A 17,650-nucleotide genomic window follows, 5' to 3' on the forward strand; every position below is an offset into this window, starting at 1 on the left:
CCTCACCTTGAGTTGTGACTAATTCCCTTTCAGAGTTTCGAAAGGAAACTTGACCCTTTCCACAGTGAATGTGGGCGTCATTAGGCTTAAGCCAATCCATTCCGAGTAGACACTCATGGATACCTAAATTCATGACTCTGAATTTGACCGAAGTCTTCTTTCCTCCTAAAAAGAATTCCACCTTAGTAGTTTGCCTGGTACAAGTGACCTCACGACCATTTGCCAATTCCACAAGTAGTGTAGGTGCTTCTACTGTGGCTATTCCTAATCTTTCTGCACATGCTAGTGAAATAAAGGAATGTGTACTACCACAATCAATCAAGGTCTTGAAACTTTTACCTTGATAGTCCGACAGTGTTTGAATCACCGAGAACTGGCGATTCGGCCCTTTCTTGTGTAGAGCGGTATGGACTGTCGCCCTTTCAAACTCTACTTCCATGGTCGGATCTTCTTCTTATTCTTCTTCTTCTTCTTCTTCTTCTTCACACATTTGCCTATTGGTAATGCAGGCGGTTCTTCCTCTTCCTTGGGTAGCGGCTCCTTGACCATGGCCTGTTCCTTGGAAAGGTGCTTGGCGATGTCTTCCACCAAGCTTGGGACATTTCCTCTTGAAGTGACCGGGCTCGTTGCAGTGGAAACAACGGAGGTTTCGGCCATTGCCTTGAGTAGGAAAAAAGTTGTTGATGTTGTTAGTCCTTGCTTTCTTTCTTTGTCCCTGATTATGACCTTGAACTCTCTTCATTTGAGGTTTGAATGCTCCTTAGTTCGAGTCATTATAAGACCAAGCTTTGTTACCCCTTGGTCTAGATTGCACCTCCTAAATTATAGGCGCCGCTCGAATGAGTGCGTCCTAAAGATCCAATGGATGCATAGATTCAAGACGGGTATTTACTGGTGGATTTAAACCTGCACAATATTTGGACACCTGCTGTGTCATGTCTATCTGTGGTGCATACTTAAGAAGTGAGACAAACTTAGAGTAGTATGCGTCAAGAGTGAGCCCCAGCTGTTTTAGCTCGTAGAACTCATTCATTTTCTGCATGCGATATGCAGGTGGTAAATATCTTCCTTGCATGGCTTTCTTCAGCTTCTCCCAGGTAACGGATCCCTCTGCGATCCCTTGATCCCTGCACCATTGCTTCCACCAAAGCCTAGCTTCGCCGGTGAGCTTTAACTTGGCGAGCATAGCCTAATTGGCGGGTGCAGTACCGGCTACTTCGAAGTAATCCTCCATGGTTTCAATACAAATTTCAGCGTCGGCTTGGATGAACCTGCCTCTCCCGTCAATCTCGGGCGGCTTAATCTGCTTGAGAAGGAACTTCTTCTCTTGGATTACAGCAGTACTTGATGTAGGAGGCGAACTAGGAACCTGTACCTGGGGTTGTGCCTGGATAAAGGTTTCTTAACGTTATTATACGATAATCGTTATTGATTTATATTACATCTTCAATTCTGCTATCACGTAAGCAATGTAGCTAGTTAACTTTTTATCAATTCTCATGCACAATCAGACATTGATAGAAAGAAGTCTTATTTGTATTTATATGGGCATAGCCCTTTTGGAATACAACATTTCTTGTGATGATAAGACAACTATTACATTTAGTTTGGGGAGAACAACGTTGTATTACATTTATCCATAGGAACTGTATAATAGTATGGTTTCGGGTCATGGATCTTCAGGAATCGGTAAGTCATTGGAAGTTCAGGATATCCTTTCCGTTGGAATCCATACTTCTCATGGCGGCCCAACACTTTAATCCTGTCGGCGGTGATTACACGGGTTACTTCCTCATATACATATGAGTTCATCTCAACCCTCCGACCTCGAATATGTAAAGTTGAGTTTACGTGAGCTTCCACAAAAATGAATAGCTTCACGACTTTCAGGTCTTCCAACCACTTGATCCTCTTTAGGTTGGTTTGTAGATAAGCAAACCGGTGGGCGGCTATATAGTAGATTCTTGAAGCACCCGTCCATCTTCGTTCCATGTACAAGGGTGATGGATTATAGATTTTCTCCAAGATGTTCATCATCCCAACCCTTTGTCGATAATGCGGAGAATGTATTGCAGGCATAAACATGACTCGAAATACCAAGAACTTGTTCCACGCTTCGTAATTCTACAAGACAGTATTGAAGGTAAGGAAATGTTTGGAACATCAACATTTGCTTTACTTCTTCTTATTAAGATTTCATAAAACAATTCCGTTGTTGGTTCACTCTGATACCAACTGTAACGTGTCCACTTGTATCTTACAGGACACGTCTTAGTAGTCCATCAGAAAGGATGTCTAGAAAGCTCCGCCCGTCACTCCCATGGAATGTTACGGGGTTTGCGTTCTAGGGCTTTCCACGTCTGCTATGTAGCGGAAGTATTACGGCCATTCCCACTTAGGATCGACCTGAATTAGGGTTTTCCTTATTGGTCATTTCCTAAGCAACTAGCGTCGGACCCAAGCGAACTACTTTACACAGAAACGCCCGGGTCCGAAGCGGATTCACATTGCACTTGGTTCAAGGAGAATGAGAGGAAGGAGAGTGAAAAAAAAAGAGAGAGCTAGAAAGAGAAGGGGAGAAAAAGGGACAAAAAGAGGGAGAAAAAGAGAGATAGAGAAAATAACAAATAGAGAGCGAGAGAAGGAGACAGAAAAATGGAAATAACGAGATAATTAGAGAGAATGGATTGATAGAAAAATAAAGGTAGAGGGGGAAGAGAGGCACAAAGAGGGGTAGGGAGAGAGGGTTTTTCGGTGTCTTGTTTTATGAGTTTTTTTATTTTCTATCTTTGATTTTGATTTTAACGAGATGCGTCGAGTGTGATTGGAGAGGAAACGAGAGAAAGATATCGAGAAAAGAAGGGAGGGAACTAAAAATAGATAAGAAGTGAGAGTGGGGAGGGAAGATGGGGGAGAGAAAGAAACATTTATAGAAAGAGAGGGGGAGAGAAAAATAGAGAAGGATGAAGGGAGGCAAATAAAAAAAGAGAAAGAGAAAGAGAATGTGAAAGTTGTGAAGAGAAATAAATAAGAAGGAAGGGAGATAAATAAAAAAAGGGAAGAGAGAGAGAGAGAGAGAAAGAGGGATAGTGAGAGAAATAAAAAGGGTATAGATAAAGATAGAGGGACATGGAGAGAAGAGGAACATATAAAGAGAGATGGAGGGAATCAAACAAATAAAGGGAAAGGGAGAGAGCGAGGAGTAGAGATTAAAACAAAAGAAGATTATAAATGAGGGGTACAAAAACCTGTTGTTTGTCGTAACATAGACCAAATGGAGAACGATGATGGTTGTGATGTCCAAGATCGCGAGGCGTATCTTAATCAGTGTATCCTATGTCCTTGCTCTCAATGGAAGTTGGCAATTAGACAAAAGCGTTGCTTGTCTATAGAACATGTAAGATGCTTTGGCAAGTTCCAATCGGAGATAATTGATTAGACGATCTTAGACTTTGAAACACAATATTAGTGAGTTTGGGAATCTCCCAATTCCCATTTTTTGAATACTAAAAAGGTGGCATCTAGAGCATCCAGATAACATACCCATAAGTTTCTCAAGACCATATGATGTGACCTATCATTTGAAAGTGCTTGAAAAATAGAATCTATTGAGCTATAGAGCACTTGATTTGGAGTTATAGTGTTCAAGTTATGACAAATCCAAATATTTGACCACGTGTCCCAAACTTATGGGAAATTTCCATATTCCCCAATATGGTGTTTTGAGCAAGCTTGAGAAATAGTGGGATGTTGCTGTGGAATGAGTTGATGTGCTCCAGAATGATCATCACCAACTTTTGACATATATAGAGACAAAGGCCAAGTATCTATGGGACCACATCATGTCATATATTTGAAAGACCCTAGATTGGATGATATAGTGTGGTGTCCTTTCTTCCTCTACTTCACCTCACCCCAGTCCTTTCAGCTTCCACACTAACAAGTCTCCACACTAGAGCTCAAGCGTCCTCTACCAAAGGCACAGTACGAAAGAAGCTCACTATAGATCACAAAGACCAACAAAAGAATTAAAAAATGGTGCTTGGTTTGGACATCAAGTTGCACTTTGACATGTAGAAACTCAAAGGAAAACCAACATAGGTGGATGCCCTATCTTTTAAGCACGTCATGTGCATTCATACTCTTGAGGACAATGCCACTTGTTAGAATGACCCCATTGAATATCTCAAGCAGTAGCTTGCGCTAGTAAGAGTGGAGTGGAATTAGCTTTAGCAATCCATTTGGATGGGTGCCTTCTACATAGAGGCCTTAGTTATGGAACTCTTATTTCACAACATTCCCTAGCCTTTGCATTGGAACTACATGGATATTTGGCTTGGACAACACCATAAAAACTATAATCCACTTCCACCTCTACCATCGGCACCTCCAAGTCCTCACCTAGTCCCTAACCTTGGCCTCCTCTTCTTGCTACTCTATCTATTTTTTTAAATTTACCAATTCTAGCTCTATCTAATCGCATTCGAGCCCCAATAATAGCACAACTAGTAGCACCCCAAGGTGCATCCACTTCAGATGTAGGAGCCCTCAAAGAATAACTACTATGGGTTTGAGTCCACCATGCATGCCATGTGCTAGGTGTAAGACAACAGAGATTGATGGTGGCTAAGTGTCAGTTAAAGATGATGGCAATGGCAGAGTAATGAAAGGCGGTGGTATAGTTGAGAACAAAAATGGAATGACTTCAATGCACTATAGGTAAAAGGTTGTATAAGGAGTAGAGAGGAAGATATGAGTGTTCCACACACACGATTATGCACATATGATTACCACGCTATAGACCTACACATGCGCTGATAGTTACATTGTGGTGCTATTGTTGCAGCAATGGTTATCTAGCTTGAGCCTTGTACTTCTGATGTAATACCCCATATAGTCCTAATGGCCAATCATTGTATGCATTCATTGGTTGGTTTCTAACAGTATCCTAGAGAGAATATGGCACGTTGTATGGAACTTGTAAACTAAACCATTGGAATATATGAGCATTTTTTTTCTATCATTTTTTCTATGTTGTCTATTTAGACATGCTCTATTTGATATGTTGTGAGTGATGTGTCTACAATGATAGCATATTTTTGTGTTGAATCTAAGTATGTTAAGACTTTGTAGTCCCATAGAGAGTGTGTAGTTTGATTGCACCCTCTAGAGACCACAAATTGGACTTGGCCTCAATAATAAAGGGTTGTAGACAAAGTATAACAACTTGCAAGCTCTCTCATGATTGATCTTCAACCATGGCATCTCCCTACTGGTTATATAGAGGTAGTTTGGCCTTCACTTTAGGTTTGTGGATTAATTTAGAGCTAGTGTAGTTGATTAGAGGTCATGGATGGCCACAATTAGCTAAACTTCTTGATTTATTATTGTAAACCCCATTTTTTTAGCAAACTTTACCCTCTTTATTAGAAATCTTTAGTCTAAAGAGATCTCATAAGGATTATGATTGGTAGAGAGCCAAAAGAGAGTATTTTGGAGAAATTAAGAGGTAGTAGAGTGGTTAAAATTGGGTGAGAAATAGTAGGGGAAAAAGAACAATGTTTTTGCTATAGTCATGGGCTAGAGAAGCCCCATCCTCATGTTGCACCATTGATTTTTTCCTATTTTAAATCCTCACTCCATTTAGCCATTATTTTTTGTGTCTTTTTTATATTTTTCATTATTTTTTTAATTCTTTCCTTCAACAATTGAGAAAAGATGTACCCGCCTTCTAGCTTCATTTTTATGACAAACTATTATTTCTCATGTTTGGACATAATGATTCAATCTTAAATTTTTGTGTAACGTGATTATTTTATGCCAAAAACATTAAGATTTACAAGTTCATAACTTGCAAAATTACCATACTAGTTAGAATAAATTATTCTAACAATTTTATGCAGATATTGCAATAAAATTTTTAAGACAATTCAAAATTTTGTGATGGTCTAAAATAACTATAGAATTATTTTAATGAGTGAATTCAATTATTAATGTGTCATATATTCCTCTCAGAAAATCTAAGTATGTTGCAAATTTCCAATAATGTAGGGTAAAACTAATATATCCAACTATTTGCATTGGTCATGTCATCATCCTAATCCTAGCAATTGATAGGATATACAAACTATCCATTGGAGCATGGTATTCAATCCCATTTTAATGGCTCCATTCATCCTTATATGGCATTTTTCACATAAATAATTCATTGCCTATAGAAAATTTTCTTTGAAGTAAACTCATTTAATCCTCATTTGGCTCATTCTATATACAAGGTACTCATTAGAGTAGGGATTTGATCCCCCTTTCGCTCATATTTAGTCTTGTAAGGAATATTTTTTACATTATTTCTATATTTCATCGGTGATAATGCTCTTGACGATAGAGAATATGTTTTATCATTCCCACAAGCTACTCATTAACATGGTTTTGTTCTGCATCATGACATATTTGGCATGCCATTGCTAACATGTTACAGCCATTTGAGTTGGTGCCTCCTTTAGTTTTAGATCTTTAATCTCTTATTTGGAAGATGGAGTGTCATTACATGCTTATTTGTTTTTTTTTTGGTAAATCTCTTTGTTAAAAATGTGTATCATCCCATGTTTTTTCCACAACCATGGATTCAAGAGCATGGCAAGCATCTATATCATTTGCATAAGCTTCTTGCATGGTGGAAGAAATAAAAGTAGGTCACGTGAAACAGTAAGTTTCCTCTAAGCAAAGGTTTTTAGATGGTAATTCTTGGCTATAGCATTCCCTACGACTTCCTTGTAAGTCCAAAACATATTGCTTCATCAATTTGACATGTTTAACCATGAGAGATGGTGCTACATTTTCTTTAGGCATGTTCCGCTACTTGAGATTTTCTTATTTGTATCATTGACTTTCTTGATTCCAAATTTCTAGCTATTGAGTTTGGATGACAACTTTAGATATTTGGACATCGTGCATTACATATTAATTATACTTAGTTCTTTTCTTGGTATTGATATTTGACTTTATGAATTGTTTAATATGTCCCCAACACTTGGTTCTAAGATAACCATTTCGTTGATTTGTATGCCTTTTTAAAAGTCCTTATTGCTCAATTCTCTTTCAGATGCCCTTTCCCTTTGAGACCTTCCACATGTTCAATTTGAGGTATTTTTCCATTGATTTTAGTCCTTTAATCTCAGTTTCTTTGCAATGGGGCAAAAGAGGATTCACATTTTTAATTAATGAAACAAAAAGAAGTGTGGAGAAAGAGGTTAGATCATATACTAGGAGTGTATTTAAGATAGGGGCAACTCTATGCTTGTGGATATTCTCTACATTAAGCACTTTAATCTCTAGGAATCTATATAATATAAACACACTTTTTTTACTTTTGTGAAACCACTATCATCATACCATAAGGTTATAAGGAAAAAGACTAAGATTTTGCAAATTCTTTATTTAAAAAATTTGGCATGCAATTGATATACACATATACACATGCAAACAAGTTGCACACATGCGTGCACGTGTGCATGCACGCACACAAACATACACTCAATAGAAGAAGAAAACAAGGAAGAAAATAGTTGCAATGAAACATTGAAAGAGGGATATCATAAAACAAAAGAAGGTGAAAAACAAGGAACAAATAGCTACAATGAAACATGGAAAGAGGGGTACAACAAAGGTTCATGCCAAATCAAGTCGAGTAAGAACTTAAGGAAACAAGTTCCCTAAACTATTCATTGTATTTTTTTCTTGTCAAATGTATACTTTGCGTTCATTTTCCAAAATACATCCTCTACAAAGGAAATCCAACAAGGATATCATGAGAGTATTCACTTGCTTCATTAAGTTTTGACAAAGGTGCTTCAAAAGCTCACATAAAGTCTTAATTAGTAGTATAAATTATGAAAATTCTTGGGCTTCTAGAAACTTTTTAAATGTCTCTAAGACTTTGGACACATGGATATGAAAACACTTTTGAAAATATTATTTGAAAATCACAAATTGTAGAAGTCTACACTTTAACCTTATTCATGACAAAACAGAATCATGAGTAATGATGTTTTACTGTAGGTGATAAGAGGTTTGTTTAAATGAACATGTTTTTGCTTCATAGTTTCAAAATGTGATACAAAATGTCATTTAATAGCTCCACCATGCCAAACATGGCTTTTGAACACCCATACTCTCATTTCTTTGTGCATGACTAGATATGATTTGGCTATTGACAATTTTTTAAAATGTTCATATCATGATATAATGACATATTGTCAAGAGTTTTTGCTTCTTAGTTTCAAAATGTGATACAAAATGTCATTTAATAGCTCCACCATGCCAAACATGGCTTTTGAACACGCATACTCTCATTTTTTTGTGCATGACTAGATATGATTTGGCTATTGACAATTTTTTAAAATGTTCATATCATGATATAATGACATATTGTCAAGAGAACACAACCAAATGGAAATGTTGCATATTATAGGCACATGGTACATGTGATAAGAATGAAATCCCATGTGGAATAATTAAAATGAGGAGAGTGCATAAAAAAGTGCAATAGTGAATGTACAACTTGAAAGGCATATAGAGTAAAAATCTAGTTTAACAAATTAGAAACTTATGGTCATGATCCACCTAAGCTATAAAAGTTTTAACAACATGTAAGTTTAGGGAAAGACATTCACCATTTCTTGCTACAAAGTTAGAAATAGGATAATCTAAGGTCAAAATATCCAAATCCTTGTTCCAATAAATTTAGAGGTATAAATTTGCAATGCAAAATACGAGTAGCCTATCTTCTTAGGAGTATAAATAAACTTTTAGAAATCTAGGGAAATTTTGGATGAACAACACAAAGTTGATAGGTATACGTGATGTAAATGTTGTACTTAAGCTAGTTCCTATTTAATTTAAATGCAACCTCCCAAAGAGAAAAAGTAGGACCCAATAGTTTGTGTGAATTATGTTGAGAGAGGATGAGAGGCATGTTGTGAGCATATGCCACACTTCTAACATCATAAGGGGGGTTCGTTAGAAGACTATACTATGGGAGAATGGAAGAGGGGCAAGTGGACAAAACAATCATAGGGGAAAAGAAGCATTACAAGAAAGAAACCATAAAAAGGAAGAAGGGAAGTGAGAGTGGAAACACATGGTCTAGGAAGGGTTTCAAGGAGAAGAGATGGAGAGCCATAATGAGAGATGGATGGAGTAGGAAGAGGTGGGCTGCTAGAGGAAATTAAGGAATAAGCACATGACAATAGGTAGTGATAGAGGTAACAACAAAGGGACAAGATTTTGTGCATCATAAACATGGGAATAGGACATTCAATAACATGTGTACATGATGACTACGAAGAAAAGTCTATTTCTTTTGTAATACTTTTAGATATTAGTAAGATCTTACTTATGAAGAGGCATTAAACAAAGAGATCCACATAGATCTAGCAAATTTCAAGTCATCTCATTGTGGTAAGGCATATATATGCAAAATTCACAAGTGACTCCTAGGAGAAGTGATACATGTTTCTAGATCCACATGACTCCTATGAGCATCCACTTGTGGGAGCCTTGTCTTTATCTTGTAGTTATACCAATTTTGTCACTAGTTGACAATGAAGAAGGTTACCTAGGACTAAAGCCTTATGCTAAAATTGCAAGTAGTCTCCAAGAATTGATCCTTTATGTAATATTCCCCCCCTGTGGTCCTTGTAATACTCCCCCCCTTTTTTTATAATTAAACGATTCTTTTTAAAATGCTCCCCTTGTCCACGCCGTCAACTGGCGGACGAAGGGGGAGCTACAGTGAGATGTTGAGCACAACGACGGAGCTGCAGATGTGGCGATGATGTTTAGGACACTGATAAGGACGATGGGCACACCACTATTCGTTCTCTCCCCCTCAACCACAATCTGCATGGCGGCAACCCACCCCGCCACCTAGATGGAGATAAGGGGGGGGAACTCCATGCCACGCCAATCCCTCCCCCCCCCCCCCCCCCCCCCCCCCAAACCCCCCAAATAACACTATAAAATCCCCCCCAGGCGAGAGAGAGAGAGAGAGGGCCACCTTATTTTCCCTTCCCCTTGCTGTCGGATTGAATGTGAGAGAGAGAGAGAGAGAGAGAGAGAGAGAGAGAGAGAGAGAGGGCACTAAGGGACATGGAAAGAGAGAGAGAGGGAGAGAGAGAAAGGGGGAATCTTCTTAGAAGCTTCCAAGCTTCCTCCCCCCTCTTTGAGAGGGTTCCCATGGCCGTGTCCAATTGAGTGTGAATCCCGCATCAACTGATGGAGCTATGGGTCAAGGAACTGTGACACTTGGTAACCAGGTGCATTCCATAAATCTTACTTTGGTAGGAAACTTTTGAAAACTAGATCGACTACATTAGGTAGGGAGAAGTATTCATGCAAAAATCTATGATAACTAACCACAATTAGGTTGTATTATAAAATCATGTTGGGAATTGTGTTTTATTGCACTATGGCATGTTATAGAACAAAAATTTTGCACAAAAGATTACGCATTGGTACACACTAAAATCAAGGATTTTATTGATTTTGTTCATAGAGCATTAGATTTATGCACTAGCATTGGCATGCTTGAGAGGTTAAAAGGAACTGTAAAATGGGTTATCGGGTATAAATGCCAAATCGTCACTCCAAAACCCGATACTGCTATGGTAACTTGTCCTAGGAGTGGAATAATAAAAAGTAGTTATCATAGGAAGTAGTCATATTTTTTTCGTTGTGTGATTTGTATAATTGGAAAGGTAAACACGTATGAATTTAGTTCATGATGATCATGATAGCTAGGCCATGAGTTGATTGAGCATCTATGGGTTGTTGCAATACTAACTGATTATTAGGCATGAATTTTTGCAAGTGCATCTTAGGTTACCGATATGTATAATATGCAAGACCCTGTAAGATGATGGCATCCTATAAACCATTAGAGGGATGTGGCTTGCACTTACATTAGGCATGACGAATTCATGTACCTCGCACAAGGAAAAATATAAGTCACAATTTATGATTTGCATGAGTTTATTGAAATAAATTTCCAAGACAAGAAGCTCCGCATTGCATCGCCAACTCAAGAAAGACTTGCATTTGGGTTTGTGCGGCATTGTGGATAGTTCTGATTGCACTACATGATGATAGGGATTCATCCTAAAAGATAGACTCAAGATGCACGTGTAAATGGTTAAACTTAACTTTAAGTGACAATTCGACGAATGAAATCCTATATGATAAGTAGGATTAGGGTTTAGTTTGACTTATTTATGATTAATTGTAAATAAGCTAAGATCATAGGTTGACCTAGTATCAAGTAAATATGCTCACGGGTCTCTATCCTAGCAGCTAGACGCAATAAGCCCAATAACACCTTTAGGGGTATCATTTTTAACCACGATACAACTCGATGACAATACAAGAAAACTCTAGTGTCGTATCCACAAGAAAGAATGACCATTCTCCACATGTCGTTTAATGCTTGCGATTGCTGAAGGATTGCAAAGGACTTAGTTTGCTCCTAGCTTGTAGAAGGAATGAACAAAAGCTTCTATTATGAATTATTAAGGTAGTGAAACCCTAGGGTAAACTTTGAAAACCCAATAAGATTCTAAGGAGAAAAATGGTTACCAAATAACCAATTAAGATCCTAGATTTAGTTATTTAAGACTTGTGATCCCAAGACTAGAACCCGGGACTAAAGACCAGCAAATTAGGGGAGCTACCATTTGAAAACTCTCAGATATAAATCCAATAGCGTAATTGCTCACTCCTATCACATAGGAATGAGGTCGGAATGAGGATATTCTCTATCCCTCAGAAGGTCATGGCAACTAACACCAAGGCAAGAAAGACCCAAGAAGGGTGAATGCTAAGCATTCAAAAATGGGAACTCCACCTTAGCATATGTCTCGAGCACTCGCCTTCATCATTGTTTGTGCTTGTAAATTTAAGAACACCATCTATGAAAGGATTGTATGACCCCAAAATCACAAAAGACATTGGAATAATGAATCAAGTTGAATTCATGGAGGGCGCACCAAACCACCCCCAGCTGGCCGCCAACCCTATCCAAGGGGGTTCTAAATAACTGCAATGGGAACATAGACCAAACCCACCATGAGAGGTCTCTCCATGGGTTTTTTTGAACGTAGGAGGATGCTTGGATGCCAAGGGGGACCCTAGCTATAAATTTCTTACCTCCGAGTCCTACTAAAACGATCTACGAGGCTCAAGATGGATTCTCGAGGCCCTATTACTAGTGCAAGGTCGGAAACTTGGAGGAAATAAGACGCATCCTCACAAATTGTGGGAATCGTCCTTTTTGGACAAGACTTGTATCTTAGTTAAAATGTTAATATAAAGTGTACTTCCAAGGAGCTTGTCTGAACTGTTTTCGTGTTAGTGCCATAAGTTACGCGAATGAACTCTATTCCTTAAAAGGCTTAATTAAAGAAGTTGATTTTAAATGTCACACATAAATGTGGTAGGACCTAATAAAGATAACTAAAGAACGCCTATTGAGGGAAGCGGGTGGACGGAATCCCCGACAGGTCTTGTCCTACAGAAGGGTGGTCCTAGAGGACTGGGAGGCTTCTCATAAGGTTCTAGAGTCGTACGACCTTTAGGTATTGTTAAGTTAGAACCTGATTCATGCCGTTTTAGGGGACTGAAATGAAACTATGCCCTATGGGCAGAGAGGTTGAGCTGCACATCCCTATGGGCAGAGAGGTTGAGCTGCACATCCCTATGGGCAGAGAGGTTGAGCTGCACATCCCTCTCATTTCCTATTCTCTTTGTAACGAGCGGGGAACATGGGAACATGGCATGGGAACATACCAATCACATTGACGGTATATAAGGTGTAGGAGGGTATTCTGAGGCATCAGAGAATTATCAAGAATCTATCTTTTTCACCTTCACAAGATTTCATGGCTTCTTCTTCTTTTTCTTCCCTTTCCTCTCTTTCTCTCTGTTCTCCCTGTCTTTCTCTCTCCTCTTCTTCTTCTCTAGTAGTCCTTCTCTCTCTTCTCTTCCTTAGTTAGGCTAGTTAGGTCTCTTTCATTACAAGTGGTATCAGAGCTTTGTCTTTGATCCTTTTCTTTTCCCATAGATTTAGGGTTCTCACAATTTCTCATAGTTAGAAAACCTCAGTTACATCTCTCTCACAAGTACACCACAGGTACACAGGGAGTACTCATGCAAGTTGTCAGCCCTCTTGAAGACTATGGCAGCCTTTGTTGGAGCCTTCCCAAGAACCATGGACACATATGGAGGCAGGAAGATAAATTTGGCAGGTCGTCACTAATTTCCATGTAAGTTTCTTGAGGGTTTTGGGCAAAAGGAGTGTAGCAGAGTTAGAGAAGTCCAAAAGCACAGTTACTTTTTCAAGAGAACCTTCTCTCTCCTTCTTCCTTCAAGCTGCCATGGAACCTTCAGCCCCAAGAAGTGCAAAAATCTTGCTTCCCCCTCTTCCTTAGCCTGAATGGCTTGTCCCAGAGCCTTCCTCCCTTCATGTGTAATATCTCTGCACAATAAAAGTTAGTTGGTTAGTTCGAAAGTTACTTAGTTAATTAATAAGTTAATAAGGTTACTAACTTAAAAAAAATTAACGTAAAAACTAATTAACATTAATAATTAAGGACTTTTATTTAAATAAAAATATTTTATTTAAAAAATTGAGAGTCGTAAATCCAATATTTTTCTCAGATTGATAAGGACCGTGGCCACCCTTCACGTAAGTTACAACGTGAATGAGACTTATGAGCTATATTAATCACTAGTATTCATGTGTATAGTTTGGATGGTCCAAAAATATTAGATTTTGGGTAAAACTAGTATATTTTAAATATTTTAGATATTATCCTAAGAAAGATATGGAGATTTTTAGAACTGGATGTCAATTAAAAGAAGAGACAAGTGTTGTTTTAATTAGTTTTGGAGAATTTATAAAAAGAAAAATAAAGAAAAGTGATTTGCAAAATTGCGCGCTCTGCGATCGCAGTCCATAGACAAAAAAACAACACTTCAAATAGAGAAAAGAAGATGGAGTGAACTAAGAGCTTTCTAATCAAGTGTCTTGGAGTTTTACCACCCTTTCTCGGAGCCAATGGAACCATCAGTTTTATGATCGGAGCATCAGATCTTTGATCTTTCCAAGATCCCCCTCCACAAAGAGCTCCACTTCTCAACCACAAGCCCTCTTCTCTAATTCACTATAAATATGAGGCATGGGAGAGGCATAAGGAAGCATAAGGAGACCCTGAGAGGCTGCAAGAGAGAGGTAGAGAGAAGGATACCCCTCCAAGAGATTGTGAGGAAGAGATTGAGAGAGAGAGAGAGAGAAGAGTCACCCCAAGAGGTTGCAAGGAAGAGAATTAACTCAATTCCCTCTATCTCGATCCTCGACTTAACCATCTTCTCTTACGCTCTCCCATCTTGAATCTATTCCACCTTCTTAATCTCTTGAGTCTACTTGCGGACGATGGCCTCCAAGCGAAGAATGTCGCGTGTGGATGACAATCCTGCAACCAGCAACAAGGCTTCGGGCAAAGACATCACTATCAATCCAACTGCGATTCCGGTCGTAAGTAATGTATTTTCAAATTGATAGATGCTTGCTTTGATTCTCGTATGAGATACATTAGAATCCATACTATGATGCATGAGTATAGGTCATGGGAAATGATAAATTTCATGTCACCTACTCGGAAGATGGAGTTTGTGAAGTGCATATATCAAGGGAAGATAATTGCACCTAGTTACATATGACTTATTTGCTAGTAGAGCAATTACAAGGAAGAATTAGTCAAGGGTTATGAATGGCATAGTCATCAAAAGAACGACATTAAAAGATTGTGTATACAAGTGCTAGATTAAAGTATAGTCAAGGGTTACAAATAACATAATTACTAAAAGAATATGACATTGAGAATCATGAATAGAAAGTACTAGTTTAAAGCTTAAATACTTCAAAAGTACTTAGCCTAAGAGCCCAAATATTAAGAAAAAATAGATTCTAGCTCAATGCAAGGCTTGTTGGAGTCTAATTACTTGAGATCATCTCACGTGACTTATCTTATTAAGTATTCACACGTTATGCCTATAATATATTTGATATATGAGGATAATTTTCTAGTTGCCTCATGACTTGACTAAGAGCTAGTACAAGAAATTAATCATAAGGGTTAAAACTAAGATGTCTTGAGATCCGTCGGATAATGATGACTTTTGCCAATCCAAATTGAGGGTTGGGTTATCAATCAAGGTAAGTGACCTATAGAACTTACATCATGAATAGTGTTTGAACCCTTAACATATGCCCTAGCCGAAGGAAGGGAGTGTTAAGAAACATCTTTGCATAGTACTGCTCTTAGATCCCAAGGGGGAGAGAAAATATACGATGAAAATGTTATATCGTCTATTCTTGCATTGGTTAGGGCTGAATGCCTTGTTTGTACTTGATTCTTAAAGGATTTAATTAAGGAAGGATATATTGCGGGTGGATCACCTCCATGATCGCACTGCGGATTAACCCGAGAGGGCATTGCTCGATTCATGGGCCGAAGGTCAAGTGGTGAAAAGGCCAACCATGAGAATGATGTTTCACTCCTAGACAGCTTGTGGGTCAGTTGGATCTCTGGACACCCCTTGCTAGGTCTAGAATGAATTCGAAGACTTCCGTGGCCCCCAACGTCTGGGCATGTTGGGAGATCCTATTCTAGATAAAGGATTGAATTTGTGGTGTCATGTGAATAGGACCAGTTACTTCTGCAGGGCAGAAGGGATACTTCTGTTGGACAGAAACGATACATAATTTCTCATGTATGGGCAGGAGACAAAGATTAACTTGAAGATAAGTTAAGGAACTTGTTTGTCAATAGATTACTTTGCTCTGTTATCATGTCTGTGCTATAAGTTATGGGAATGAACCTTGTTTCCTAAAAGGCTTAATTAATGAAGCTAACTTTAAGTGTCACACATAAATGTGGTAGGACCTAATTAGAAAACTAAAGCTATTAAGGGAAGCGGGTGGGCGGAACCCCTAACAGGTCCGTCCTACGGCAGGGTGGTCCTAGAGATTTGGGAGGCTTCTCACAAGATTTTACCATCATTCGATCTTTAGAAATTGTTAGGATAGAACCCCGATTCATACCATTTTAGGGGACCTGAATGGGACTATGCCTTACGAGCAGAGAGGTTGAGTGGCGCATCCCTCTCGTTTCCCATTCTCTTTGAACCAAGTGTGGCATGGGTTTGCTTCGGATTGGGTATCTCTGCATAAAGTAGGATGTCCAAGATCCGATGCTAGAATGTTGTTAGGAGACCTTGGCCACTAGGAGCCCAAATTTTAGGTCGATCCTAGTGGGTTCGGTCGTAAACATTCCATTGCGAGGCGGATTTGGGAAACCCTAGGCAAGAAAACCCGAAATATTCCATGGGAGTGGCGAGCAGCGAGGCTTAGATTCGTTTCTTGATAGACCGCTAAATGCATGCCTAGACAGCCGATGTGCGAGCACCTTATATCATGCTCAGCATCTAGAGCACCCATGAGCCTCATCTCACCTTCCTGGAGCCTCCTGAGACCAGCCCGAAAATCACGACGCATTTTATGCTGAGTGGCCTGCTCCAGCTCAGCTCCAGCCCTCCCTACTACATTCTCTAGCCTTTTGCACACTATTGGGCAAGCTTGAGAACGGGTATTGAGATCCCCCACCAGTTCTTGACAATATCTCAAACCCTACTGTGGGTAGTAGCCATGGCATCCATGAAACCTTCAACCAAGCTCATGGCACACTGAAGTCCCTTCAACTTTCTTACCCCGAGAGCCTTGGGAGCAGCCACAAGCTTCAACAAGTGAAGATATATGACATTGAAGGCCCCCATACAAAAACGGGCTGCAAGAAGAAGGGCAACCAAAAATTTCTTGGAGAGAAGGGTAGCCATTAACTCTTCCCCGATCTTGAATCAGGTATGTCAATCGGTTCTTGCTCTCTCTTTTACATCCAATTGTTGAGCTCAGCCACTTGATCAGAGAGATGGAAGAATTGCATGCCTTCTTGGAGTTTAAGAGTGCCAATTGGATTCCCATCCTCATTCCACACCCTTGAAATGCATGCATGGTTGGATGAACTTTAAATTTCTTTCCCCATTGATCAAGATTTTACACTAATCCTTAATCGTACTCTTATTTTGATTTCAACCAATAAGAAATAATTTGTAAAAGGGTAAGTCATGCAATCAGTGAGTCACTGATTTGTAGAGGTAACCCCTTTTCCCATCCCATTTTTCTTATTGATCATGCATATCATGAAAGGACCAATCCTCAATTTGTAAGTCCATATCATACTAGTTGCTTAATAATAAATGTCTGCCATGTATATTCCAGGTGAGGAAAAGCCCGATGCCAGGTGAGGTGGCAAGACAAAAGAGGGGTGACCCCCCCTTGCCATTAAAGACCCTGAAGGGGTGCACAACCCGACCGCGCCGGGGGGAACTTTGCCCACCTCCCAGTGATCCGAAGCCCAAAAGTTTTTGCAAGTGTAGGTACACTTGAATGAATAGCCAGAGCCCTGATCATTTACGTCCACAACCCTGTACATATATTGGTAATGACAAGTATCACTTGGGAATGTATGGTGGATGCATG

The sequence above is a fragment of the Lygodium microphyllum genome, chromosome 6 (genome assembly GCF_053477565.2).
Source record: "Lygodium microphyllum isolate KBCC chromosome 6, Lygodium_microphyllum_v1.1.10, whole genome shotgun sequence".
NCBI classification, from domain to species: domain Eukaryota; kingdom Viridiplantae; phylum Streptophyta; class Polypodiopsida; order Schizaeales; family Lygodiaceae; genus Lygodium; species Lygodium microphyllum.